The 27,329-nt window shown below is 49.7% G+C and overlaps 1 protein-coding gene across 2 annotated transcripts in view; it reads left to right on the forward strand.

The window, feature by feature from the left end:
• Positions 1-517: 517 nt before the first annotated feature.
• NGF (nerve growth factor) overlaps positions 518-27,329 on the forward strand; it is a 56,525-nt gene continuing 29,713 nt past the window's right edge. Inside the window, exon 1 of one of the 2 annotated variants that reach the window (XM_060625706.3) lies at positions 518-731. The gene's annotated coding sequence lies outside the window, so the exon portion shown is untranslated. Of the gene's footprint in view, positions 732-819; positions 893-27,329 lie in introns of those variants that run through there. The other variant, XM_060625707.3, reaches the window with a different exon arrangement.

Here is a 27,329-nt window from a genome sequence, read left to right on the forward strand (position 1 = left end):
AACGCTTACAAAGCTAAAGAAAGCTGCAGACCCTCTACCCAGAAAAATCCACACATCAAACACAGACATACAAATTCGCCTACAATTTCAGAGGGATCAGTGATCGCAGCAAGGAAGCTTCTGGAATCTGGGCCCTTAAGTTCTAGCCCTGAATCTAAGTCCTGCTGCCTAAGTACTCTAGCCCTTGTCCCCACGCCGACTTGCCCCTGCCTGGGGGCCTTCTAGCTGGTTCTGGTTTTCGGAGACGCCTCCTTCCCTTGAATCAGAGGAGCCCCGCACCTGCATCTCGCCAAGCTTCCCTGGGTGCCCTTTTCTCCCCGGGCGTCGGGTGGCGTCCCAGGCGGAAAGCTCTCTTGGCTTTTTTCTCTGGCTGCTAGGAGCAGAGGCAGCCAGAGAGCCTAGGGCACCGAGCGTGACGTCGGGCGGACCCCGGGAGCTCTGGCTGCAGGCGACGCGCGAGGCAAGGGCGGGGAGGTGCGGGGAGCTCCGGGCAACTCCGCCCACAACGGCCTGCTGGCCCTTTGGCGTCCGGAGCCTGCACCCCCGCCTGATGCCCCAGAAAATCCCCGTCCAGGCTTTGCGGGCGCGGCCCCTCCGACCCCCGTGCGTTTCCCTTTGACCTCCGGAGACTTGAACCCTTCCCTGGCTGTGTGGAGCCGGCCCTCCCGGGAGCTATCGATCTGTAACACCCAGGACCCCTGATAGCCCGACACCTCCGCCCACCAGAGCAGGTGCTGGGCCGGGGCTGGGGAGGGTTGCAGTGGGGGGAAGGATTTGGAGTGAGTGACTCAGGAGTCCGGGAGGAGGGGCTAAGAATTCAAGAAGCTTGTGTTAGAGCAGCTCGGCGCTCATGCACAGCAGAGAGCGCTGGGAGCCGGAGGGGAGCGCAGCGGTGAGTCAGGCTGCCCCGAACCGAGCGCGGAGAGGGGCGCAGCGCGGGCAGGGGGCGCGGGCTGGCGCGGTTGGGCTCCCCGGGAGAGAGTGCATGGATCCTGTTTTGGCGAGATCTCCGGGCACCCCCCGAGGCTCCCGCGGGCTGAAGTGCAGCAGTGTCCCGAGTGGGTGTGGGAGCGCGGGAGCCTGGGCAGGCGGGCGAGTCCGGGAGAGCAGCGCTCTCTCTAGCTCTTTGGTCGAGGAGTTCCGGGTCTCCCGATGGCCCGAAGTCCGGGAGGCATCCCTGGAGCCTGCAGTGGCCGCCACGGCTGTGCCAGGGACTACCAGCTCCAGGGAGAAGGGGACCGCGCGCAAGTGAGGGAGCGCGAAAGAGCGTAGAGAGAGGGATGCGCGGGCTGCGAGCGCGCCGGGGCGGGAGGAATGGTGGTCTGCGCCGCGGCGGGCGAGTGCGTAGCGCGCGCGGGCTGGTGTGTGCGCGGAGTCCGGAAAGTGCTACGTCGCCCCCAGGTGAGGGGATGAGCCGGGCAGGGCTCACTGGAAGCGGTGCAGGGAACCGAGTAAGGGTCCTTGGGCTCCTCCGCGAGTCGCTGGAGGGCTGGGAGACCCTAGTGAGGGCCCCAGGGCTCGATAGAAGGAGCCTGTGCACCAGGGGACCTCCAAGGAGCCGCGCTGGACCGAAGTCGCCAAAGCTTAACCCGGCTACTTGGGTCACAGGCCTCACCTCCAGCTGTCTGCTGCCAGGTGTAGGAGAAGCTGGAGGGGTGGGGCGGGCAGCGCCTTGGGTCCAGACGGCAAGGACAGAGGGGAGGCAGAGAGAGGACTCAGAGGTCACGAAGCGGCATCTTTGGGTCAACACGAACAAGCGGCTTAGCAGTGTTTGATTACAACTCTCCTTTCAAAAAAAAAAAAAAAAATCTCTGAGATTCTCATGGAAGGTGTTTTCTGCTTGAACTTTCTCTTCCCTTGTGACTTGAGAGATTAAAAAAGATCCTGCTTGCTAGGCTGGTTTTTCCAAGTTGTTCCAGGTTGGAAGTTGTAACAGTTTGAAGGATAATTTATGGGTGTTTCATGCATTAAAGTGTGTTACAGCAAAGCCTGTTGGGTGCTGTGGGTATTAAGGAAAACTTAGTGCACGTTCCCAGCTGGAAACCGAAATAGTGCTCTCCTGGGTGCCTCTGCCCCATCTGTCATCTGAGGCCAATGGAAATCCTGGAGAAAAGGCACTTGATTAATTGTCCTGGCTCCATCCTGTGGGCACACCCACTGCCAGGGCCAGCCCCCTCTTCCCCTCCACGTGCAGGGCCAGCTGCCTTCTGCAAATTCACACATGATGGTGGAAGGCCCACCAGTGACATCGTTGCAGGGTCTTCAGGCTCTTGAAGCTGCCAATTCAGTCTGCTGGAGGGGAATACTTCTCCCTCCCAGAGCAGCACAGAAAGGGCAGCAGCACTTGGGCCCTGCCCGCCCGTCTTGCGCAGTGTTTTCGGTTTTTTACCGAACGTCTGAAACTTTCTCCCTCTGCAGAGGAAAGGGCTACATCAGATCTGGATGGGCGCCTTCTGTGGATCTTATTCTGGAATAAGTCATATGTCAGCCTCGGCAACCCAAATGTCAATCCATGTTGGGCAGTGTTCCCGGAGGTTCAGAGGGGACTGCGGACTGGGCAGAGAGGGCGGGGAGGAGTGGTCTGGGGGCTGGGTCTGGCGCTGCTGGCATTGACTCCCTGAAGAAGCGCGTGGTGTTCCTCATACTTGGGTCCCTCAGTTGCAGGGGGTGGGGTTCGCGTCACGTGTTGCCAAACCCCTCCTCCTTTCCCCAATGTTTTTATGCAGGTGAAAGAAAGGGCAGCCTTGAAGGGGAAAATGTTAGGAGGCACCACAAATGGGAAACCAAGGTCCCAGGAGTGTGGGGACTCATGTGTGGATGGACTTGTAGGAGTCCCTCAGAGGATTTTATAACCAGCTGCTGGGGCCACCCCTTCCCTGGGCAGCCTTGTTACCCCTGAAGCAGCCCAAGCCTACCAGCAAGTGGGAAAATTGGGTCCGCTGGGGACAGTCATCCTAGTCTGGGTGACTCTTCCTGCACCTTTAGTCCTTCTCAAAGCAGTGAGGTTCTCACCTCCTCCTATTACCCACCCCTCATCACCCCCAGCTGGGGGCCCAGAGGGAGGTTTGACATTCTTCTTCTCCTCCGTGGAGAAATCCTGGCAGTGGCCAGGACCAGGAAGGGGGCCCCGGCTGCCTGCCGACATCAGCAGGGAGGGTAGGGCATGGCAGGGCAGGGCTGGAGCCTGAGGGAAGTTTCTCATCATTACTGAGATGAAACTGATGAGAAAGTCTCACCTCTTCACTTTGCAACAAGCACTGAGCACTCCTGCGGCACAGTCGAGTGCCCTTTGCAGCGGCAGTTGCATTGAGCTGCAGAGAAGTTACCAGGAGACATCCTACTGCTCTTCCCTACTATGCCTGGAGCGGAGGCAACGCCCAAACCCCTGAGCCAACATCAGTGCAAGACCAGGGACCAGAGCCCCAGCCATTGATCTGCTCCCAGTAAGAACTGGTAGGGATTTTGGGGTCCCGAGCAGGCCTTGGAGACCTTTGCTGGCAGCAAATACTCTGCTCTTAGGAGGCAGTGGAAGGTTTGCTGAGGATTCACTTAAAATCTCTGGGTATTAGGGGCACCTGGGTGGCTCAGTCGGTTAAGCATCTGACTCTTGGTTTCTGCTCAGGTCATGATCTCCTGATTTGTGAGATCGAGCCCCTTGTCGGGTTCCGTGCTGGCAGTGTGGAGCCTGCTTGGGATTCTCTCTCTGCCTCTCCCAGTCACACTCGCTCTCAAAATAAATAAATAAAACATTTAAAAAATTTTCTGGCTATGTCTGAGCAAAATAAAACCTATGTTCCCAGAGGGTTTCTCTTTCTTTGACTGGCACTTCCGATCTTGCAAACCACCACCTAAACTGTCAGCTCTCAAGCTCACCCAGTCTTGAGAAATCAACTCTATGATGGACCAGTGTCACAGAACAGCTTATGGTGGCATTGGGCATTAGGCAGATAAATGTAGGTGGAAGACCATTCCCCGACCCATTCCCAGGGACCTTGCGTCTTGACAGTGAGCACACGGTTGACATCCTAACTCCAAAGAGCAGTAACACCAGGATGGCCCTGAGGCAGAAATGCAGCTGGGGAAACCAAGGCTTTGGAGTCATCGGCCTTTAGATCAGGTGTGCACAGGGATGGAATTGTCACTGTTAGAACCAAGGAGGCTAGACCTTCCGCCACAATGATTGGCCAAGACCAGAATAATGACAATATACAATAAAAAAGTTTCTCAAGCTTCCTGATGTTTTTTATTCTTCTTCTATTGGCTGCTTTACATGTTTTTGAGGAGCCTCTATAGACCATTGGCCTCAGACTCTGACATAGTAGGAATCAGATTGAAACACTGAGATGATCTCTTGACATTTTTTTGCTGTAATGTGGGCAAATGTTCTGTAGTAGTCCTGAGTTGGGAGACAGGAGAGAAAAAATCTTTGTGACCTTGAGCAAGTCACTCAACCTGTCAGGCTTCACTTTTCCAATCTATAGGACAGTTGTATTGAATTAATAGTGTTTCCCAATGGGACTTACTTTGGGGACAATTCTTGGTTAAGTGTGACCTACTTACATAATGCAGGAAGCTTAGCATCCCTATCTTGCCTACTAAATAAATGCCAGAAGTCATGGCGACAACCAAAAATTCACCTCCCCCACCCCCCGCCACTGCCCCTCGTATATGGGTAAATGCCTATTAGAAGGATAATACTCTTCTCGGTCAAAAATTCCCTTGGGAATTACCAATAAGTGCCTTTCTTCCAGGCCCCACTCTCGGGGCATCAGTTATTTAATCATTGACTTGGGGCTTCATCTCCAAGAACCAGCATATCAGTCTCCAGGAGGCCGTTGGCAGGAACCTCAGTGCTGTGGTCCCACCAGGAATCACTCTGTCCCTTTTGTCACTGGAGTATGACTACAAATGACCCACATGAAAAGAAAACCAGCAAGAGTGGGGGGAAGGGACAGGTGGTATCAGAGCATGGCAGCTTTCCTTCCCTGCCATATGCTGTTAAAAACACAGGCAGACTGCTTGCCCCGGGTGTCCACAGCTCTGGGAGGGAATCCTTCCTTCCTTTACTAAATGGATCACACTCTGGCACCAGGAGGTCCCTTTCCTGAATGAGAGAATGAGAAGGCAGAACCCTCTCCGGCACTGCCGGCACTTAATACAACATGGGGCCATGTTGATAGCAAATTAATACAACTGTGCCCAAGCTGTGAGAATAAATGGGAATCAAAAATGTGACATTTGATTGAAAAAAGTCAGCCAGCAATGCTACACTGGAGGGGGTGGTGCTTGGAACACTGGGTTTATTCTCAAGGAGAACAGCTCATGTTATACTTACCCCTGCCCCAAGCTCTCACTGTAGGACAAAAGATGGAACCGGTTGATTATTCATAGTGCAGAGGGCTGAAATGAATGCTATCTTGGGAGGGTGTTCTAGAAACACCTGCTTGCTACACCCCTCCCCCTGCCCCCAAGTAATAGAAAAGGGCTGGCAGGGTTTAGAGTTGACTCTTAATGAGGTGGTGGGGGAAGGACATAGGAGACCTAAGGAGATCCCTGATGAGGCCAAGAATGGTCTGGTGATGCAGTCTGTCAGGTGGGACCAGCAGCAGTGGCTTTTTAAGTTGCCCAAGACTTGGGCCAACCCCTTCCACATGCAGAGAGTCTTTTCATTAGTAGTAGGATTAGTCAGAGTCAGTCAGGGTTTTCCCGAAAACTGACCACAAGGCAAAGCAGTTGGAGATGCTCTGGCACCTTCCTGCACTGGCTTCTGCAGGTGGAGGGTTGCAAGTGCAAGGACCTGGCTCCCGAGTCAGTGGGAGGGAACGGCCCAAGCCACCCCACACCGAGGGCAGTTAGGATCCACCACTGCCGGAATCGTTTCCCGATAACCACTTAGTACAGATGGGCTGAGTCTCCCAGTTCCTCTGGCTGTTCCTTCGGTAGCCGGGGTTGGTGACGTGCTGCATTCAATCTGGTGACACGCCATCCCATGTTTGGACTCGGGCAGACCTGGCTCGGAGGCTGAGTCCCTGGGCTACCACCTCATCCTTGTCAATAACCAGGTGTCGGACCCCCGAGGTGTGTGGGAGATGCCAAGAGAGGCAGGGTCCCTTTGGACGGTGGTTTTGAAGTTGGAGCCATGCTGGGCTCTAACTGCCTACGAGATGCTGGACTAGGTGACACAGGTGACAGAGGGGAGAGGGGTGACCACCCAGCAGAGAGAGCTGCAAGGGGTCACCTGTGGTTTGGGGTCCTCTTCCATGAAACAGAAGTAACAGTAGAGTAGTACCCGCTCCTTCAGGCTGTGGTGCATAGTAAGTGGGACGCACGCCAGCACCTGCTGGGCACACGGGAGGCACTGCGCAGGCACGACTCTCCTTCCCTCATGTTCTCCCTCGGAGGGACTCATCTGAGGAGGTCATCCCATCATGCTTTTTCACTTCAGGTCAGACAATATCAGCTTTGCGCTTTTTCCTTTTCAAAGTTTATTTATTTATTTTGAGGGAAGGAAGGGTAGGGAGATTGGGAGAGAGAGAATCCGAAGCAGGCCCCACACAGTCAGCACAGAGCCCGACGTGGGGCTCGAACCCATGAACCATGAGATCATGAACTGAGCCGGAGTCGGACGCTTAACCTACTGAGCCACCCATCCTTACGCTTTTGAGATCTCTGCGTCTCTATCTAAAGCTTTGCTGCATTGAGGGAAGAAATCTCTTTAACAGCATTGAAGGCTTTTCTAGGAACTTACTCACCTATATTTGGACCTTCTGTAATTAACAGACTCATTTTGATAGAATTTTAACCAAAGCCTTCATTTCTGAATTCTTTTTGCCTCATAACGTCCAGGGGAAAGACGACGCGTGGATAATTTTCTTTCAGAGGCCAACTTCTCCTCAGACTTTTACTTCAGCAACGTTAGGCAGTGCTCTCTAAATAAGGCATTTCTTGAGAATGGCCATTTGCACTGGCAGCTTTAACAGTGTTTTGGTTCCTTACCCCACATACCAACGCCTCCTCCTCCAACCACTTGTGTCTTGGGGATTTTATGTATCTTATCAAGTTTACAAGAGGAGAAAGAAGGAGGAAGTGAATTTTTCTATGACAGCAGGCCGGTTGTGCTTCTCCCGACCAAGGGTCCCTGGCTGAGTAGCTGTCACTGAACCACCTATAGCCTGTGGTTAAAGGGGACACAGCCCCCACCCCACTGGGGAGGCAGGTCCCCCAGACGTCAGGCCTGTAGATTGATTTTCCCTTTTCTCAGCCTCTTTATTGAGGCACTAACCAGGGAGACTGGGTGCGATGGGGGGGTTCACGATCCATATAAATCATGATCCCATCTCATCAAGGAGTTTGCTCAGGAGTCGAGATTGAAATGGCTTTACAGGCTCATCAGATAACGTAAGTGAGGTAAGTCCAGAGGCTGGTGGGGACCACGGTGAGCTCCAGAGTGCACCCCGTCCAAAGGGGACAGGCCGTCTGTCGCTTTGCGGGATTGTAGGCCCAATGTGGCCAGGTCTTCCAACTTTTCAAGAGAAGTCAAAACTTTGAGCTTAAATGTATTATGTCCTCACTTTCAAAACACCCATGCAGACCCAACAGAATCTGTCAGCAGGCTTTTTTATCTTCTCAGTTAGATTAACACACTTGGAGCAGTCGAGGGCAGCATGAGGATGGGACCAGGGGAGCTAGCTGAAGAAGTGCTAATGTGGTGGCTGTAGGAGCCCCAGGAGGGGAGCGGTCTGAATGATGTGGTGCACTCCAGGGGGGCTTCCTGGAGGTGGGGGGTAGGGCTGGATATAGAAAGAACCTTGGCACACAAAGAGACAGAACTAGCTCCCGATCCCATGGTTCCACCTCTTATTGGTTCTCTGACCACGCTCCTTAATCCCTGTGTGCCTCAGTTTCCTCATCTGTAAGAGGGAATCACAATGCCAATCTTAGCGGGCAGTCTCGAGGTCAGAGAAGTGGATGCTGGAAGGCCCAAACTTAGCCCAGAACCTGCAATGCAGGAGTGCCCAGTAAGCCTGCTCCTCAGGCTGGCTGGGGTGGGTGGGGGTTTGGCCAGCTCGAGGGGGGGCTTTAAGAATACAGAGCCAGAAGCATGAAGGAGAAGGGCCCCTCGCTGAGCTTTGTGGATCATTGCTTTGTAAGGACTTGGGTCTCAGTCGCTTTTTCTGCCCCAGAAAAAGGACAGAAGGTGTAGTTATTTTTCTCATCTCTAGCCCTCCTCCTCTTTCTCCCCACGGCCTGTGGCCACCTGCCTACTTGTTCTCCATCAGGATCCCACCCTTTTAAAAACCTGACCTGAGCCACAGCAGAAAAACACAGCTCTACTCAGTAAGAAGGAAAAGGACTCCGGGAGGCTGTATAGACACGCACGGCAAATATTCAAGGAATTCTTAGGAATAAAAAAAAAATTCGTAAATCTGGATTTTTGCATGAGGCCATCACAGGAACATGTTTTCTCAATTAGCGTGCACATTGCTTGGAGTGAAGTCACCGAGTCCACGGCTCATCAGGGCTGACTCGTGCTGAGCCATCTGATCTGGACTTCACTTTCCATGACCCGACCCTGATGCAACCAACCCTGTCACTGTCCCTAGCTGTCGAAACAGATTTGTCCCCGAAATCCCAGACAAGGGTGGAGACACACACCCTCCCCTAAAGAGCAGTCCAATTTCAGATCCTAGGTGTGCTCACGAAAAATTGAGAAAGGCAACGTGAGTCTTGACGGTGGGTGGATGGATTCCCCACGTGACCTTGTGTGTTTCTTTCCCTCTGGCGTTATTGTTAGGTGGTGAGCACACACTGCCTCGTGAGGCGAGAGGAGTCCTTTAGGCTCCGAAAGCAGTGAAAAGAGTTCTTTTGCAAGCATGCGTCAACTGCCTAAAATATTGTATTAGTTGGTGCCTGAGATCAGCGGTTATGTTTTCTGGATGGTTTCCTGGACTGACTGTTCTCCAAGCAAATGGCTTTGTCAGATATTTGTAATTTCTGAAATATTTGATTGATGATGACCCCCTCCACCAGAGGGATGGTCCTGAGTGCATGAGTAGCAGCATGCCTCAGAAGCAGAGATGCTGCCCAGCATCCAGCAAGATCAAGCAGGAAGTTGAAAAACATTTCAAATCAACTGCCATCGAGTAGAGGAAAGGAAAACTTTTTTCAAAATACAGATTGAGTCCCATCAGGGGGATATGAAACTAATTTAGTAGTATAACTCTCTCTCTCTCTCTCTCTCTCTCTCTCTCTCTCTCAATGCAAGAGAGTAGAATAAAATTTTTAAAAATCAAAATGCATTGCATGTAGCAAAAAGTATTCATGAAACTTATGTTTTAGTGGTATGCACGCTTACACGTACGTATGTGCAAACCGGATCATGATGGAAAATGAATTTTTTCATGACGAGTCATGGTTTAAAAAGTTTAAAAGCTACTGGTATAGACAGCGGCATGGTTTAGAAAAGGGCGTAGCTCCGAAGCCAGACAAACTTGGAGTTAAGCCCCAGCTCTGTGACTCCCGGTTGTGTGATGTTGGGTAACCTGAGTTCTCACAGCATCAGTGTCCTTCTCTGGGCGGTCAGATGAATTCCATCCTCATAGGGCTGTTGTGTAGATTAAGTGACAAAGATGTATGAAGTGCCTGCCACCAAAGTGGCCCTCTGTAAGTGAGAGCTGCTGTTATCATCTGTCTTCTCCTTCCTCCCCCTCCTCCCCCTCCCCTTCCCCCTCCCCCTCCTCCTCCTCTTCCTCCTCCTCCCCATCCCCCTCCTCCCCATCCTCCTCCTCCTCCTCGCCCCCTCCTCCTCCTTTATCACTACTCAACCTCATCAGAACTATGACTTCCATTTTATCATCCCTGAATTTTGTTGTTTCTCTGGCAAACCAAGCTTGTCTTCGTTCCCACCTTCTAGATCATGTTTCTCCCATTTCATGCTTGCAGAGCCATCTCCCTGTGATTCTGTTGCCCACTCATGACCATGGCTTCATTGTCCAAGGGGCACAAGGCATCCTTCCCTGTCACTGGGAACCACCAGAGGGATATCGCCGCCTTTCCTGGCCTTGGGACTAGGACAAATGCTTTGGTCCTAGTGCGGATGCAGTGACTCTGGAGGGAGCTTCTGTTCCCACAAATCACATCCTTCCCCTTTAGTATATTTTTATAAGGGCAGCAGAGCTAAGATACCATTAAAATGTTGACATTGTCAAAATACTAAAGAAGTTCCTGCCCAGACGAGGGAGCCTAACATTTTCTCATGAGCGAGGCTCCAGACTGCCCCAATGCTGGGAGTTTGTTTCTCTCCTGGTACAAACAGCTTAAAGGCTCCTAATGTGGACACTTGGGACAGCCACCTTCGGGCAAACCAAACCCTAATCCTAACTCCAGCCCTCACCCTGGCCCACAACCTATCACTGACCCGAGACCTCCCCTTGCCGGCAGGGGGTACCTGAGCGACCCACACCGGGATCCTAGTTTGGGGCCACAAAGGTGAAATGTCCCAATTTTCTTGAGAGCCTGGCTAATGCAGCCCCTGAAGACAGATCAGTGATGACAAACTGCCTGCCTCTTTGTTCACGTGGAATTGTCACCTTCCCCCCCTCATCTGTGTTTCTTCGTGCTCCCCTGGGGCTCATTCCAGCTCTCTCCTCATAAAATGCTCTCCCCCTGGGCCCCATTTTCACCACTAACACTCAAAGAGGATTATTAGTGACATCTCCTCAAATGCTGAATTCCTGTCCAGACCAAAGATTTAATGCTCCTTTCCGGGCACTTAAGACATCTCTCTTTGAGGTTTCAGGGCAGTGGGGCAGAAGGGGAGAAAAGGGACCTGGTCCTAGTGTTAATTTCCGTCTCTGTAAGGGAATTCTCTCCCCTCCACCACCATTGGGCTATGCCCTATGAAATTAACATCACCAGGTCAGTTGCACATTGTAACTAACATTTATAACAGAGGGACACTCTTGCTTGTACCCAGTCCCTTCCCCCAAGCAGGTGGGTTATACTGAGCCAAGCCCTGGAGCTTGCGCGGACAGCAGGCGAAACAGCCAAGACGCTGTTTAAATACATCATCATTACACCTGGTTTTGTGGTTGTTTTTATTTTTAAGGAAAAAATAAACGCCGACTTACTTTTTCTGTGCCCCAAAGGCGGGGGTGGGGGAAGCATATTTCCACCCTTCCTGAAACTTGCAGTGACAAATGGAATCAATTGTCCCAGAACATGACACACGACCAAGAATGTTTCTTAGGCATGAAATGAATTACCTTTCTTTTCATCTGGGTTCAAGAGTGTGGTGTCTGTCCTTTCTGGGGGAAAGTGTGAACACCCAGAAATGTTTTCATTTTCTTTTCTGAAGAGGTCAGACACCCAAAGCCTGACTCCAGACTTCACGCCCGTGTGTCAGCATCTCTGTGTCTTGGAAATGGAAGGAAATATTTGGGGCGGGGGAAGGGCTTTTCAGTGTTGTTGTTTTGAATTTTTCTAAAAAAGAGCAGGGCATGTGAGGAAGTGGACGGCTTAATAAAGCAAAAATATGTTTCAAAGGTTCTTTTTAAAGGATCTTGATGGTTAAGCAAAATAATAATTTAAATTGGCACAGCACACAGAAGGTCCCCTTCTCATCATGTCAACTTCTTGAATGATTATGGCCCTATTACAGAATTCTGACTGGCAAACTCACGCTTGGGAGAACTCCACAAACCTGTCTGGAGTTTCTTTCTTTCGTGGGCTGGAAAGGTTGTTATGTAAGAAAGAAAAAATGGCTAAGTCGGGTATAGATTACTTCTTTCACCTCGGTCATACTCAGATTCGGGAGACCAGGCGTTTATCGTTGGCTCAGCCTTCTCTAGCTGTGTAACCTGGTCAAATCGCAGAACCTCCCTGAGCCTCCGAGTCTTAATCTGTACAATGAGAGTAATGATATTGCCCCTCTGTACCGCGTAGGGCTGCTGCTTTGACTATGGCTGCCAGCTGGGGAAGCACCTTGGCTGTGGATAAACAAAGTGAGGTGTGAAAGCCCTGGACGAGGAGTGTGGGGCTCCGGGTACCAGCGCTGGTTCTGCCCTTGGTTGGGTAGGGGACCTTGACAGTCACTTGCCCTACGTGAGTGATGCTAGCTCCCTCCCGCCCATACCAAACGCAGCAGCAGATGTGAAAGCATTTCGCGTAAGCTTGGGAAGAGATGAGCTGTTCCTGCCACAATGGGAACAGAGCCTGTGCTGGGCATTGAACGGGCCTAACACAAGAGGCCAAGGGCACTGTGGAAAAAGTGGGAACGTGGAATCAGCCCCTCCAGGATTCCAGGTCCAGGGGGGGGCTAAAAACACATGTGATTGAGAGTGAGTTACTGTACCTTTTTGACTTCTAGTCTCCTCAGCTGTAAATGGGACTAACAGAACTTCTTGGGAAGGATTAGACAAGGTGACTTCTGCTACGTCATTTGGTTGCCCAAAACCTGGTGTTGTAGGGGTCGTTGACGCTGAGCACAAATGGATGCCTCAGGAGCTGCTCAGCTACTTGTCGACCCGGCCGTGGACAGGATATGGTGCATGTAGTTACAGGGTCAAATGCCGCAGGGACATGAGCTCTCCTAATGTCCCTTCTCCCTTCTCTGTCCCCTTGGGTGGCTTTGCCTTCTCCTGACCTCTAAATGTTGGAATGTCCTGAGCTCAGTCCAGGCTCTTTCCCTTTCTGTATCACTCTCTTCCTGGATTTCTCATCCTCCCCAGGCATTAAATACAGTCCACCACTTCTGAGTGTCTGTTGCCAATGTGGACCTTTCCCCTGAGCCCCTAGGTCTTATGGGCTACTGCCCCGTCCACTTGGATATTGCAGATTTGGGTCTTACTTTAGCCTTCCCTATTTTAGATAATGACATCATTATCCCCACAGTTGTTCGGACCCCAAAGCTAGAAATCATCCTTGTGTCTACCTTCCTGGTCACCTCTCATCCAATCCACCAGCAAGTCTTGTTGATTTCAAAGTAAATTCTGAATGCAATCACTGCTTACCATCCCGCCACTGCCTGGTCCAGACCGCTATCACCTGTCCCCCAGACTACTCCAGAACCTCCTCATGGAGCCCCCTGCCTCCACCCTTTTAACCCTGCTGCAGTCAGTGTGCCTTTTTAACGGTGTCAGTCATGTCCCATGATTTCTCAGGCCTCAACCTTCCAATGTCGTCCCACTAAACATGCAATACAATCCATACTTCTGCCTGTCCCCTGTCACCCGGGGGACATCTGGCAGGCTCTGGAGATAAATTTTAATGGTCACAAGTGGGAGGTGGGGATGGTGACACTGGCATCTAGGGAGTGGAGTCCTGGGATGCTCTAAATATCCTACAGTCCACAGGACAGCCACCTGCAACAAAGAGTTACCCGGCTCCAGGTGTCAGTAGGGTTGAAACCCTACTGGGAGAAGCCCTGCCTTTCCATGGTCTGGACCCTGCCCCTGTCTCCAACATCCTGGATTTCTCCTCTCCTTGACTGCTATGTGGCAGCCACACTGATCTCCTGGCTAGGTCTCCGGCACACTAATCTGTTTACTATCTCAGGGTCTTTGCGCTTGCTATTTGGGACTCTTCTGCCCACAGGTCTTCTTTGCATGGTTAACTTTTGTTAACCTCTGTTCAGAGGTCACCTCTTGATTGCCTAATTTAAAATATCTATTTCCACTCCCTACCAAACCCAGCCACCGGTAGACTCTAGCTAGCCCCTTCCCGTGCTTTATTTTACAGCACTTAATTCTAGTATTCGTCTGTTTGTGTGCTGTTTCCTCCACAGGAATGTAAGAATGAGGGTTGGAGCTTTGCTCAACCTCCTTTGAGGTTGTATTGAGCTCAAAAAGCATTGGTTGAATGCATGAGGTTGGTAAGTGTGGCATAGACGTGGATTGTGACAGAAGGCTAGGAAAGGAGATGCGTGGGATCTGCATTTTGGAGAAGGCTTCCTGGAGGAGGCATGACATGGGCTGCACAAATAGTTTGTGGAGTCCCTTTCAGCTAAGGGGTCGCAGGTAGAGCAGGGCTGTGGAGGCTTGGCTGCCTCTGGTAAATGCACGGTGGCCCGGGGAGCTGTTGTAGACCAGGGCTGGACATGAGCTTTAATATTCAGCAGGACAGAGAGCGAGGCTGGAAGGCTCTGAGACGTGTGACTGAAGAGAGGAGTCAGAGAAGGGAGGTGAGTGGGGGAAGGACAGGAGCAGGAGGGAAAAATCTAAACTCAAGTGGGTCCCGGTCAGGGGCAGAGCCTGACCTCCCTTCCTCCCTCTACCTAAGGGAGGCTGAGACCCGGGAGGGAAGAGCGGCCATCTCCAAGGGGAAATCTCTGGATCCGTTTATTCTGAAAGGCCACTGGTCATTCCTAGGGAAGGAATGGGGGATCTTATGCCATCACTTTCAGGAGCTCAGTGAAGGGCTGAGTAGGACCAAGTGTACCGGAAAGGCCAATGAGGGGTGAAATCAAGCATCCCACACAGCCCGGCAGAGACTGGGTCCTGAACAGACACACTGGCCTGTATTGAGTTAGTATAATTATCATGCGATAATTATGAAAATTGTGGTTCCAGGAGAGCCTTCAGTGTCGGACATTGGTCCTATGCTTCAGTTAAAAAAGAGGAATTCCCATAATGCCACCTGCAATGATGGACGGTCCGTGTTTAAAACATGGTAGATGAGGCAGGCGTCCCCCAGCCCTAGGTCAACCCCTGTTCTTGAGGTGGGGGTGGGGGATGTTTCAGACCACGGATCCTTTTCCTAGGTCTCAGGATCCCGAGGGATGTAGACCATGGAGTCTCCCGTGGGAGGGGAATGCCCGGTCCCAGATACACAGCTCTGGTCATCCACTACTCCAAGTGACACAGGATGGTCAGGGTCTGTGCCCTCAGGGCCACCTCAGGACAATTACTCATAACTGGTTCATTTTGCTGCCTGGATACTTCTGAGGATATGACTACAGGGGATTAGCTGGCCGACACCTCATTTTATTAGTCTGTTAAATGTAGGTTTAAAGTAATACACCTCAGATGGAGACAGCTTATTCCAGCCTACCAAAAATATCATTATGAACGTTTACAAGGTCTAAAGGATGATGTCATGGTGATGAAAGTCAGATGTGTTGCCTTACCCTAATGTCTAATTTAGCCCTGACTCAGTCCATAGAAATATGTATTTCCCCACAGACGTGGTCTCATAGCTGCTTTGTAGGGCTAAGGTGATGAGGTTGTCTGTCACATAGCTTCGGAAGTCATAAAACGCTCGAGCTGACCAACCCTTTCCGACTCCCTCAGAGAACCGCTCGCTGACTTTGGCTTTTTGTTTACAAAACCTATCTGCCAACTTGCCGGTGGGGCCCCCTTCCATCATTAGGTCCCCTTCTTGGTATGCAGAGGTTTGATGCTTTCAAACTTTGGCTCCATCAAAAGGTGATCTCTGACCCTTCATCGTACTAAGAAATGCATGCTGGATAAGGCTCAGCCTGATGCTTCTGTTAGGGGCAAATGCTTTTAGCAGCCGTCAAATTGTCTCCATTGGAAGGCAGTGAACCACTCACAGACAGCAGCGCAAGCAAAAGTCTGGCCTTGGTCCTTTCTTCCTACTGATGGGTGACTTTAAATACATCACATACTCTCCCTTTGATTCTCAGCTTCCTCAACTGTACAATTGGAATATAATAACAATACCCCCTTTTTGAAGTGGTGGTTAAATGAGAGAAAATATGTAATCGTGCAGTATTTGGCACTTAAAAGCTCTTCAACAGACAGCAGATATTCTCCTTGAATTATTACAATCTTAGAAAGTTAAATTTCAGACATCAGTCAATGACTCATGGCAATATTTTGGAGCTTAAGGTCTTTGTAAAGCGAGACGGAAGGGAATGGAGCTTAAATCCCCAAACAAGGAAGACAGAAGGTCAGTGTCGTGGCGTCGCTGTGATTTACTGCTCATTTGTAGAGTGAGCCTCAGTTAAGCCATCTGTAAGATCGGGGTAGTAATGCTTATGAAATGGCTAACATAGCACCTGGCCCTTAAGCCTTGAAGGGTCTAGCATTGTATGTTACCCTAATCACAACCTGTGTTCCTCATGCCACTTCCTCTTTCAACCCTTTCCTCGGATCCAGCTTCTACATACACAGGTGCAACCAGGTTCCTAAGCCCCATTCCAGAATTTAGGCCAGGACCGCTCCCCACCACCGTCGGGGTCTGTTCCTGCCACCGGGCATTTGCAGCCAGCTAAAAATCACTCCCATAGATTTCTGGGATCCACTCCTTGCTGCCTCCATGTGGCTTTGTCCCATGGAAAGGCAATGTCATGTTCTGCACACATGGGGAACAGCCCCTTGTCTTTTCTTTCCTACCAGGGACCTGGGGGTGGTCCTACCTGGCCCTCACCTTTCATTCCTGGGATGGTCACAAAAGCAAGGGAGCCGTGGCCCTTGAAATGAGCCAGCAAAGGGAAAGGTGGCCCCAAACTTAGCTTTTGCCTTTGGCTTTGCCGGAAAGTGCTGGACCGGGACAGAAGAGAAATCCCAGAGACAAGCATCTTCTGTGTTTCTTAGACTCCGGGGAGAAATACATTGTAGGTGGTCGCCTTTATGATCAAAGCTACCAAAACCTATCAAGTGTTCTGGAGATGTTTCAGTTCATGTGTCCCTAAGCAAACATGTAAAAAATGGAGGGACTTTTTGTTCCCTCCAAAACTGGTATTGAGGACGAATTTTCACTGCCAGGGTGAGGTCTGTCTCGAAGCTAAGTGTTTAGCAGGTGCCTCTGAGTTCTCACTGTGTGCACTGCCCTGTTCTGGGCTTTAGGGGGCCGCAGGGCCACTTAAGACCTAGACCTGCCCACAGGCACTTACGAGCTGACTGGCACCCCTTAGTTCTCTTTGAATTCCAAGGAAGCCTTGAGTCTTTTGGGAAAACAATGATGGAGATGAATCTAATACCGCAGGGCTGGCTGTCAGATGGATTCTCCTATGACCCGGTGACCTTGGACATGAAAAGGAAACAAAAACATTTCATTATAAGATTTTCTTCTTCCCTTCTTCTCTCTCTCTCACACACACTTGCAAACACACATATGCTATATGCACATCACGCACACACGTACACACATCACACAAAAAAGTGGACACGTTGCTAAGGTGGGCTGCAAACATTTGCAAATCATACTGCCCTTCTGAAATCTTGCATTCTTTTTAAAAATATGTATATGCAATGGGGGGCGGAGGGAAAGAAGGAAAAAAAACCAAAAGCTAGAGGATGAAGTGCCCTGGTTGGGTAAGATCACACCGCTCGGAGCAAAGGCCAGGTCAGGCCTCACCTCATTTCTTTCCTTGGTCACCAGCTGTTTACTAAGCACCAACTTGGTGGCAGGCGCTGTGCTGGGCACCAGCGATCCAGGGACACAACTATACAGAGTCCCCTTCCTCGCAGGGCTCACAGACGAGCGAGGAAGACAGGGATCAACAGTCACACGATAAGAGGTTCACATGCCCCTAGAGAGGGTGCATTAGCAGGGCAGGGGAGCTCCGGCAGGAAGGTATTTGAGGTTCGTTTGAGACCTCCAAGGCAGGCAGGGGGAGAAGGGGAGGTGCTTCCAAGATAAAGGAAAGTCCTCTTTCCCCGTCCAGGAAAACGCTTCATTCGGACAGCGTTGGGCTGCGGCCGGCTCACCCGGGCTTGCACCTGCTCCCCTGTGAGCTTCTCTTCCCGGCTCACACTCAGTGAGGTCACACCGGTAGCTGGCACTTGGCCACGGTGGGAGTAGTCACATCACGGGAAGCAGCAGGTGCTACCAATCAAGACGCCTCTCTCTCTCTCTCTCTGGAGAGCTGATTTTACCAAGACACCAGGGCTCCGCCTATTTCCACCTGCTTCCTCACTGTGGGTAGCACAGACCCTGCCCTTTTAACCAAATGCCTGATCTCCTTCCTGAGAAACTCCACCAAGAGCCTATTCCCAGAAAGGACTATCAACAAGCAACTGGAGCCTTAGGGCTGTTTATCTCAGACCCTGGGCCATCTGGCTTCTCCTGGGATCCAGGACACCCCAGCAAGTTAATAGCAAGCAACTAGAAAGCAAGAAAGAGCCCATTCTTGTGGTCTTCGTCACGCCCCCTGCCATCTAATGATATTTTATCAACCACCCACGCCAGCCCAGCTCTGCATGAGACACTTGGCCAGGCAGATTTCAAGTCAGGCTTTGACCCCTCAGGAATTCGGGGCCTGGCCGAGGCTGCTAGGCCGACATTGTTCTTCCTTAACATAACTTGGGCTGCTCAGGACCCAAGAACCAGGGGCTGAAGGAGACTGAGAGCTGGTACCACTGCTCTTTCCCCTGGTCTGTTCCTGGGCACAGGAAACCCCGAGTGAGCAGAGAGAGGTCGGAGTTCACCATATATGTGACATGGCCAAGTTTTAAACACAACTGATGCTGCCACCCCAGCACCCTCACTGCCACGCCAGCCCTCTTGAGAGCTGCCAGAAGAAAAAGTGGGTTCTGAGCAAGGCCGGGTGGGCGTCCCGGGGGGTGGGATTTGCCGGAGATCACCTTTGTTTCCCGGGCGTGTGTGCACCTGTGTGTGTGTGTGTGTGTGTGTGTGTGTGTGTGTGTGTTGTGTCTGCTGTGCATGCAGAACACAGGGGACAAACGGTGCCTGTGGATGGTGGTGCAGGTGCACGTTAGGCGGACGGGGCTGTGAGATGGAGAATCCCAAAGGAAGAGACCAGCCATGGCATCCGGTTGGGAAAAGAAGCTGGGCACTGGAGATGGAGGGAAGCCCCTTCCCACTGATCTCTCCCAGTTCCTGGGCAGGAGCCGGTAACTACCACAGCTGGCCCATGCTGGGGAAGAACCCCAGGTGCTATGCAAGTACTTCCTTGACCTCTAATCTGACTCGAAAGCTCGGTGACACCAAGAAGTCTCCCGGCCAGGATTTGCTATGAAAGCCGGGCCTGTGCACTCAGGGACTGAGTCCCGGGGTGAAGCCACCCAACATTATCTGCCCGGAGCCCCGCTCCAGGCAACACCACCTGGGTTGACGGTGAGCCTCCAGAAGGCTTCCATTCAAAGCAAAGCCAAAAGTGATGAGGGCAGCATTACCTACTACTAACACCAGGTATCGGATTCACTTCTCGGAGGATCAGGCTGCACACCGAGGGAGAGAGGCCTCCGGAAGCGGGTGTGGGAGGGAGGCCAGGAGTGGGGGCTGCCAGGGTGGTGGGGAGGGGCTGCTGCTGGAGCACTTGCGTTTGTAGGTGCTGTGTGTTCAGAGTACGAGGGAGACCGCGAAGGAGAGGGTGGCTGGGATCGCAGAAGTGGTGGGGAAGGAGGTCGGCGCCAGGGGAGCCGCCCCAATAACGCAGGAAAGGCAGGTGCATGTGAAGCCCCCAGCTGCCCTGTAGGGAAGCTACATCCGCCTCCCCCTCCCCCCACCCCCGTAGCTTTCCTGACACTGCCTTGGGGCCCAAGGGTGTCTAGTGGCGCTTCTGGCCACTCGAGGGTCCGGGCCCGGCCACCGCTAGTCAGAGAGGAAGTCCACAGGGGCCCTCCAACAAGCCACTGGTGGAGGGACAGCAGGCAGTCTCCGGTACGGTTGTGCAGGTTGTGTCTTGTATGGCGTGTCTAACCAAGGGAATGAGTGTGGACTCCGAGTACCCAGCCACCCCACTGGCCTGGGGCTGCCTGTGGAAGGGGCACCTTCTCCTAATTCACACAAAGGCTCCATATGGCCCCGCTGCAGCCTGATCCCGGGAAACCCCTCGGACCCCGCAGGGGAGGCCTCTGGAGAGGATGGAAAGTCCAGAGAAGGGGGAAGGCAGGTACCTCAGGGGACAGGGAAGGGGCCGCCTTTCTGGAAGGGAAAGGTGAAGACCAGTGTTGCTCACTTAATGACTCCTGGAGCCAGAATAGGCTTATCTGTTTACTCCGGTGAAATGCAGGCTGAAGGGTGGCTTATCCCCATTAACAAGGAAGTAGTTAAGTTGTTTATATTATTATGTTTATTGTCTAAATATTATTAAATAAAACATCTTCTTGCTGATAATTATCCGGAGATCACAGTGAACACAGGGCTCCTGCCAGCGGCAGGGATGCATTTCCAGTTACAGGGTGAGCCCCCTTCTCCGTAGTCAGATCCCAAAGTATGTGGGTGATCAACACAGTGGCATTGTGTCCTTGAGTGAGTCTTGTTTTCCATACGTGGGAGGAATTCCAGACTTGAGAATTCTGCATCCAGACTTCATAGATTTTTTTTTTTCTAATTGAGACAACATAACTAATGATAAAGAACAATGCTAGCCTGGCATCTAAGCTCCGAAAGGCTCTGGGTCAAAACCTGACCTCCGTAGGGATTGGACCAAATCCAACAGCAACTACTGTCTTCTCTTGTCAACCCGGACCCCGGGCTCCACGAGACCAACTTTCCGTTGGCTTCTGGAGTGTGGAAAGAGAGCTGCCCACTAACGCACTGTAGGATGGAACCACTCTCCAGGCTTATTGAAATCAGATGTCCAGCCCTCAGGGCTGCCCTGCAAACAGATGGTAACTCCACGCAAGCGCCACCACTTTGGAAAATTACAAGAGCCATGACTACATCTCCTCACTGCCATGTGAAACTCCATTTTTACCAACTGGGCAAGAAGAAAGGACTTCCCTTCTCTTAGCACACGCTCGGAGGGCCCAAGGCTGCGTCAAAAAGAAAGAAAAGAAAGTCCTTCTAGACAGCTAAAGTAGTACAAAAATGTGAATGCCATAGATGATTCTAGAAGATTGTGCCATAAATGTTAATATTAGTTATCTCTGAGTAGGTGGCTTTGGGACAGAAAACCAAGATGGCGTATCTGGAGTTGCGCATACTTGTTCGAGAAAATTCCACTCAATCCCCAAAGAATTTTCCGAGGCTTCCTGGTTTTGTTTTGTTTTTTTAATATGCAACATCCTTCAAGATAAATGTAGCTTAAAATTCTAGCGAGTTAATAAATGATTTCAATTGCTCTAAGAATTAGAAGTGTAAGTCATATTGACTTTTCTTTGAGATTGTCTAGGTTAAAACTATGTAATCTGGGTAAAACGTGAAGTTGGTGGGACTCTGTTGGTTATTTGGTTGATTTTTGACGTTTACCTAAGCAAATACATAAGTAGCCTCGGTTTCCTCCTCTGTGCACAAAGCAGACAACTGCACTCATACAACTACTCTGAGCATTGAGGGAGATGGTCTACTTAAAGTGTTTCTAATACATGGCACATACCAGGTATTTGGTAAAGTTTAGCTATCTTTAGCCATATATATGTATATACGAAAATTTCATTTGGATGAAATGAATATACATATTTCGTTTTTGTTTTCTTTTAAAGATGCTACCAAGAGCTGCGAGCAATAAGTGAGCCAGAGAGCAGATATTGTTTCCTTTTCTGAATGTCTCTCATCTGGAACAGATGTGAGTGTAAAACGAATATCCAGAGCCCAGCTCGAGCCCTCCGGACTCCGTGTAATGCTTAATCTGGGGAGGCCAGAATTTAGGACCACAAGGAATCTTAGAGATGATCGATCCAGACCATTTTCCAAATGACACTGACTCCCCACTGGTGCCTTGTACCACTAGGTAATATCGCACAGCGTTCAGCACAGCCCTGTGCGTGTATATGGTGTATGGTCTTGGTATATGGTCTGCCGGTCCAGTTCAACAATGGTGTTTGGCTTCTGAGTTGCCAGGTACATACCCCTGCAGTGTAAGGGATAGGAAGCTAAATAAGACAATCTCTGCTTTCAGGAAGCTTCCAAAGACAGACCAGGAAGGCACAGCAGGGGGTGGCGGGGGGGGGGGGTTCTCAGAGAGGGGAGACTTGTTTAATTTCCTCTACAGAAGATTGAAGGTCAGAAATCAGATCACGTAATAAACTTCAGTGCACTTCTCCAGGCTCCTTATCCCAGATGAGTTCCACAGCTAGATATTTCCAAAATGTATACTTACAGCCCTTGACCTCTCCTCTGAACTCCCGATTTCTGTGTCAGCTGCCCACTCAGACTTTCCACTTGTAGACCCCATAGGGATCTCAAGTGTAACATATCCAAACCGAAACTTTTGGTTCTGTCCTTCAAACCTGCTCCTTCCACAGTGTCTTCGGCCCAGTTGGCAGCTAAAACCTCAGAGCCACCCTCGATTCTCCTCTTCCTCACTCTCCCACCTCACAATCCAGTAGGGAATCCTATTTGCCTCTCTCCTAACACACAGCTCACTCCCAGTGACCTCTCGCCGCCCCTACATCGTTATCCTAGCCCTGACCGTGAGTCACCACCTGTCACCCAGATGATGACAGGCACCACCTGAGCCGTCTGTCTTTCCACTTCTGCTCTTGTTTTCGACTTTGCAGGCTCAGCCAGAGTGCTCCTTTAAAAACTGAACACCTCAGCTCACTTTCCTGCTCGAAACCTTCTAATGGCTTCCTTTCTCCTTTAGAATTATGTCCAAAGCCTCACCAGGGTCCATAAAGTTCTAGAAAAGCTAGCCACAGTTGTGTCTCAGAGCTCATCCTCAGCATTCCCCTGGGCAAACATTCTGCCCCAGCCACAGGGGCATGTTCACGGTTTTCTGCCAAGCACGCTCCTGCCTCAGGACCTTTACACGGGCCATCCTCTCTGCCTGGAATGTTCTTCTCACATTTCTGCACAGCTCTCTCCCATACACACAGGTCTCTTTGTAAACTTCACCTCATCAGAAAGACCTTCTCTGACCAAACTAGGACTTTCCTGACTTACAGTTCCCACGCCTTACCATGCATTGTTTTTTCCATCACTTACCACCACGGGACATTTTATTGGCTGTTTTTTGTTTTTTTTTTCTTAGTTCTCTGTCCACCCCTACTAGAATTTAAGCTCCCTGAGAGCAGAGAACTTTTCCACTCTGTTCACGACTGTATCGCCATACCTGAAGCAGCGCCTTGCCAGACAGTAGGTGCTCAGTATATATTTGCTGCATCAGTGAATCCACAATATACTTTGTGTTTCTGTTTAGTTTGTGTACTTCTCTTCGTGCCCCGACTAGACCAGCCTTATTCCCCTCTAATTCCTGCACTTCTAAGCATAGTGCACCTGCATGGAACAGGTGCTCCTGACATGTTTGTTGAATTAAATTGAACAATTGCCAACCACTAGCCACAAATTATGTGACTTAAATCCAGTTCGTATCATCTCCAGGAGGCCTTTTGCCCAAGGGCTTTGTTAATTTTCCTGAGAGATGGTCCCGGTATTTCGTTAGAACTTGGGGCTCTGGGGGCCGGGGGGGGCGGGGCAGGGGGGAGGTATGACACAAATGGAGCTTTGTGCGATCAAGAAAACAGGGAGGTACAGACACAGCACAGCTCTTTGCAGCGACCTTTTGCCAAGCCTGAGCATTCAGAGCCAAGCTCTGGGGAAAGCAGCAGAAGCAAATGTGACCAAAGGGGCTGATTAGACCTGAGCCACTAGGGTCACGGGGTCCGTCTTGGAGGGGAAGGGTAAACCACACGGCCGCCACAGCACCATGCAGACAAACCTCGGTGAGTCAGACACACCAAGATTCGCGCTCCTGTCTTATTCTGCTATACTACTGCGGAAGCTGACAACTTCGTTCCTCGGCTTTGAAGTCTCTCCCATTTATTTGCGGTAGGGGACTGGGCCATTCCACAATGCCACCCTCAGGACCCATCCCCGGAGGCCCTGGTATGGGTGAGGCTGTGCTGTGATGAGTCCCCTTTCCCAATAACCAGTCAGTGCCTTTGGAAGGCATCCAGAAACAAAATTCAGGATTATAAGTTGGGATAGAACATGACACAATATACTAGGAATCGTTTTACAAATTTATCTTAAAATCAAAGCTACTTGAGAGAATGGATTTAGCTCTGCCTCGACTGTATCCTCAGGCTCAAATGTTTAAATAGAAATAATTCACAAAATGTGTCACTGCTTGTGTTTTTTCTCTTGGTGGGAGCAGAATGTTACTCAACCCTCCAGTTCACCGTCAATTATTTTTAAACTGCTCTGACTTTGAATAAAAACCCTTTGGGATCTGGAAGGCTTGTTTCCAAAGTTAATGAGAAGAGGAAAAACAACTATACATTTGAAAGGTATATTAAAGTAAAAAAAAAAAAAAAAAAGGAAAAGCTTTAATAAGGTAAAGAAACTTAATATGCTAGGTATTTTTGCTCTTACCTTTTTAGTGGGTTGGTGCCCGTAAGTGATCCTTATCATTGGAAACTGTGCAAGGAAACCCACCAAAATGAAAGCAAGTGCAGATTTACAGAGAAACAAACAGCAGCTGTCCCAAATCATCCAGGGCTCCAGGGCCAGCAATCTGCTGAGAATTTATCAAGTCCAATTGAGCAGTTCAGGTCAAAAGACATTTAAAAAATAAAAGTACAGGCCCATTGGGAATATTAAGAATAGATTCATCCAAATTTTTGAAAAATGTGCATCCAGGGCTCAAGCCATTACAAGCCAAAGCAAGACTTTATAAGCCAGAGCTGCAAAGAGGTGACTTAGAAAAGCTACTTAAGGGCGGTGTAAAAAATAGCCTGGTCTTCCCTTCACATGGGCCTGGCTTAGAACAGCAGGACTTCCTTTTTGCTCTCTCTAGAAAACCTCCAAATCGCAATTTTCGAGGCTCCATTATACTGGTGATCACAGCATTGGTGAATTCAAGAAGCCATTTTCTTTGGATAGTTTAAGCTAATTATTCTCAAAGTGAATTTTTTGGCATATTGATTCAAATTTATGTTACCAAATCTTCAGCAAAAAATGTTTCCATGATCAAGTAAGTTTGACCTCACATAAGCGAATCCTTCTGGAGAGTCCCAGTGCATGCTGGCATATGTAATGCTTTGATAAAGAGAGCTGTTTCCAACCCAATAATTCCAAAATGCCTTTGACCATGGAACCCTTGTTTTACCAAACCTCTTTTGACATCCTAGGGGTGGGAACCCTGGTTTAGACATTCTTGTGACCCCAAGGCTGAGATCAAGGTCCACTTCTTACCAAGATCATTCATTCACTGATTAAGTGAACACTAATTTAATGGGCTCTCCAGGTCAGGCTCTGTCTGGACTCCAGGACAGTTACAAAGAAGAAAGTATCTAGGTCCCTGCACTCCGGTCAATGTAATGGGAATGATAAATGTGACCAAATATGAACAATTTCATATGATACAGTCTTCTCTGCACCCCATTGCTGCTGACAGTCTATGTAGCACAATTTAGAACCCAAGTTATTCGCTAAATATTTCCTGTGCACTGGTCTTATCTCCTTCCCTGTGTTGTGTACTATTTGAAGGCAAAGCTCATGCTTTATACTTGTCTGTATTTATGGTACTGAGCATGGATTTGGACACATAGTAGGTCATCCAGTGAATACTAGTTGATTGATTAACTAGTTGATTTCATTAACCAAATGAAAACAAATAAAAAAGCCTAAACTAGATGATCCCTTAGTCCTTTTTAGTTTTGCAGAGTTTTTAAGAGCATTTGTCAAATATTGGTACAACCCTATGCCTATAAAATTATGGTGAACCATAAAAATATTGAATAATTCATAGCTCTAGTTTTCCAGGAGCTGTCTTAATGCCATAGAAGTATCAAAATTAATGTGTGCTACCCCTCCAAATAAGCAAGCCACAGCAAACTAAAGCCATTTACTCTCTGCTTATAGACACATCTTAAGTGTTAAAATTTAGTGCCTCGACCTCGTAATCGGAAAACAGCCAAGTTTCTGATTTTACATATGGGAATCCTGACACTCAAGTGAATGTTTAGCTATTCATTGTAGAATTTAATACAGATTAGGGTTAAGCCACAATTGGTAACACTTGGGGAGTTGTTAATTTCTGGCTGGCAATTTCACTGTAAACTCCCTTCATAAATTTTAGATTTAAACTCGGCATTGTCGTCTAGATTTTATGCACATTTACTTGATTTATGTATGCTGAGTGGTTCCTAATTGTATGATCAGTCAACAGACAGCACCTCGGATGCTTTATGTATTTCAGAATTGTTCAGAACCACAGAAACTTAATTTCGTAAGTGAACAAAGAAGTGAATGTAGTGGGGATAAGTTACAATGGGCTCTATTACGACATGGCACAGCTTCTCAACCTCAACACATTGTGGCCCAGATGATTCCTTGTTGTGGCAGGTGGCCTTCTGCACAATAGGATGTGTAGCGGCATTCATGGCCTCTACCTACAAGATGCTAGCAGCAACCCCCCACCCCATTATGACACCAAAAATATCTGCATAGATTGCCAAATGCCCCCTGGGATAGGGTTGGGGGTCAAAGTCACCCCTGCTTGAGAACCACCGATGATAAAAGAACCCCCTGGTGATTCAAGTCAGTTCTAGCTATTTTTCATTTTGTGGATTGTCCGTTAGTATGTGCCCAGAGGATGGAGACCAAGGCTCACTGTGCTTTGGAACTAGATGATTCCTTTTTTCTAGCATGTGTGGCTTAGGAGAAGTTACCTGACCTCTCAGAGTCTCAGTTCCCTTGTCTGATGAATGTAAGTTAGCAGCATGCTGAAAAGCCCCTAGTATAATACCTGGCAAGTGGCAGGCATGTATTAAATGTCGGTAGCTCCCTTCCTCCTCCTCCCACACCTCCCCCTCCTCCTCCTCCTTCTGCTCTTCCTCTTTCCCCAAAGTCAGGGATGAACACAACCAAATGATGTGCACTACAAATAGCTTGGTGGTTTGTTTCCAATTCTTTCCTTCCATGGAACAGATAATCAGGAGCTGACATTTTATCCAAACCTTATGTGAGCTTTGGAGGATGGAACCGCCTAAGTCAGCAAGAGATAAAGGAGAATCGGAGTCCTCCTTTGCATCCATGCCCAAGAACTGCCAAATATAGGGAATGTGTCCACACACATCGGAACCATTCATCCGTTTCTTATTCTCTGTTCGACGCGATAAAACTATAACTTAAGTAAAGAAAGCAGTAGATACTGCTCACAGATTGAGCGTATCCCCAAGCCACACCTACCCAAAGCCGTAGAATAAGCCTGGGGGCTTATTCAGTGACACTGACAGCACCAGTCTAGAATGAAGATGCCCAGACGAGGCACCATGGGGCGGGGGGGAGGGAGGACTGACATGGGAGCATATCTGGTATCGCTCCACACCTGAAGGGTTTACAGAAAGAACACCTGGAAAGGTTTATGGACTTTATTCTCATTATACAGGCATTATAACAACATTACAAACCACTGGCAATATGGAGGAGAAGAGAAGGAGGTCCCCCAAAGTTCTCACACTCAGTGCGAATGTTCTCATTTTACATATTTACCTCTAGGCCTGGTTCCTTTG

The sequence above is a fragment of the Panthera onca genome, chromosome C1 (genome assembly GCF_046562875.1).
Source record: "Panthera onca isolate mPanOnc1 chromosome C1, mPanOnc1 haplotype 2, whole genome shotgun sequence".
NCBI lineage: Eukaryota > Metazoa > Chordata > Mammalia > Carnivora > Felidae > Panthera > Panthera onca.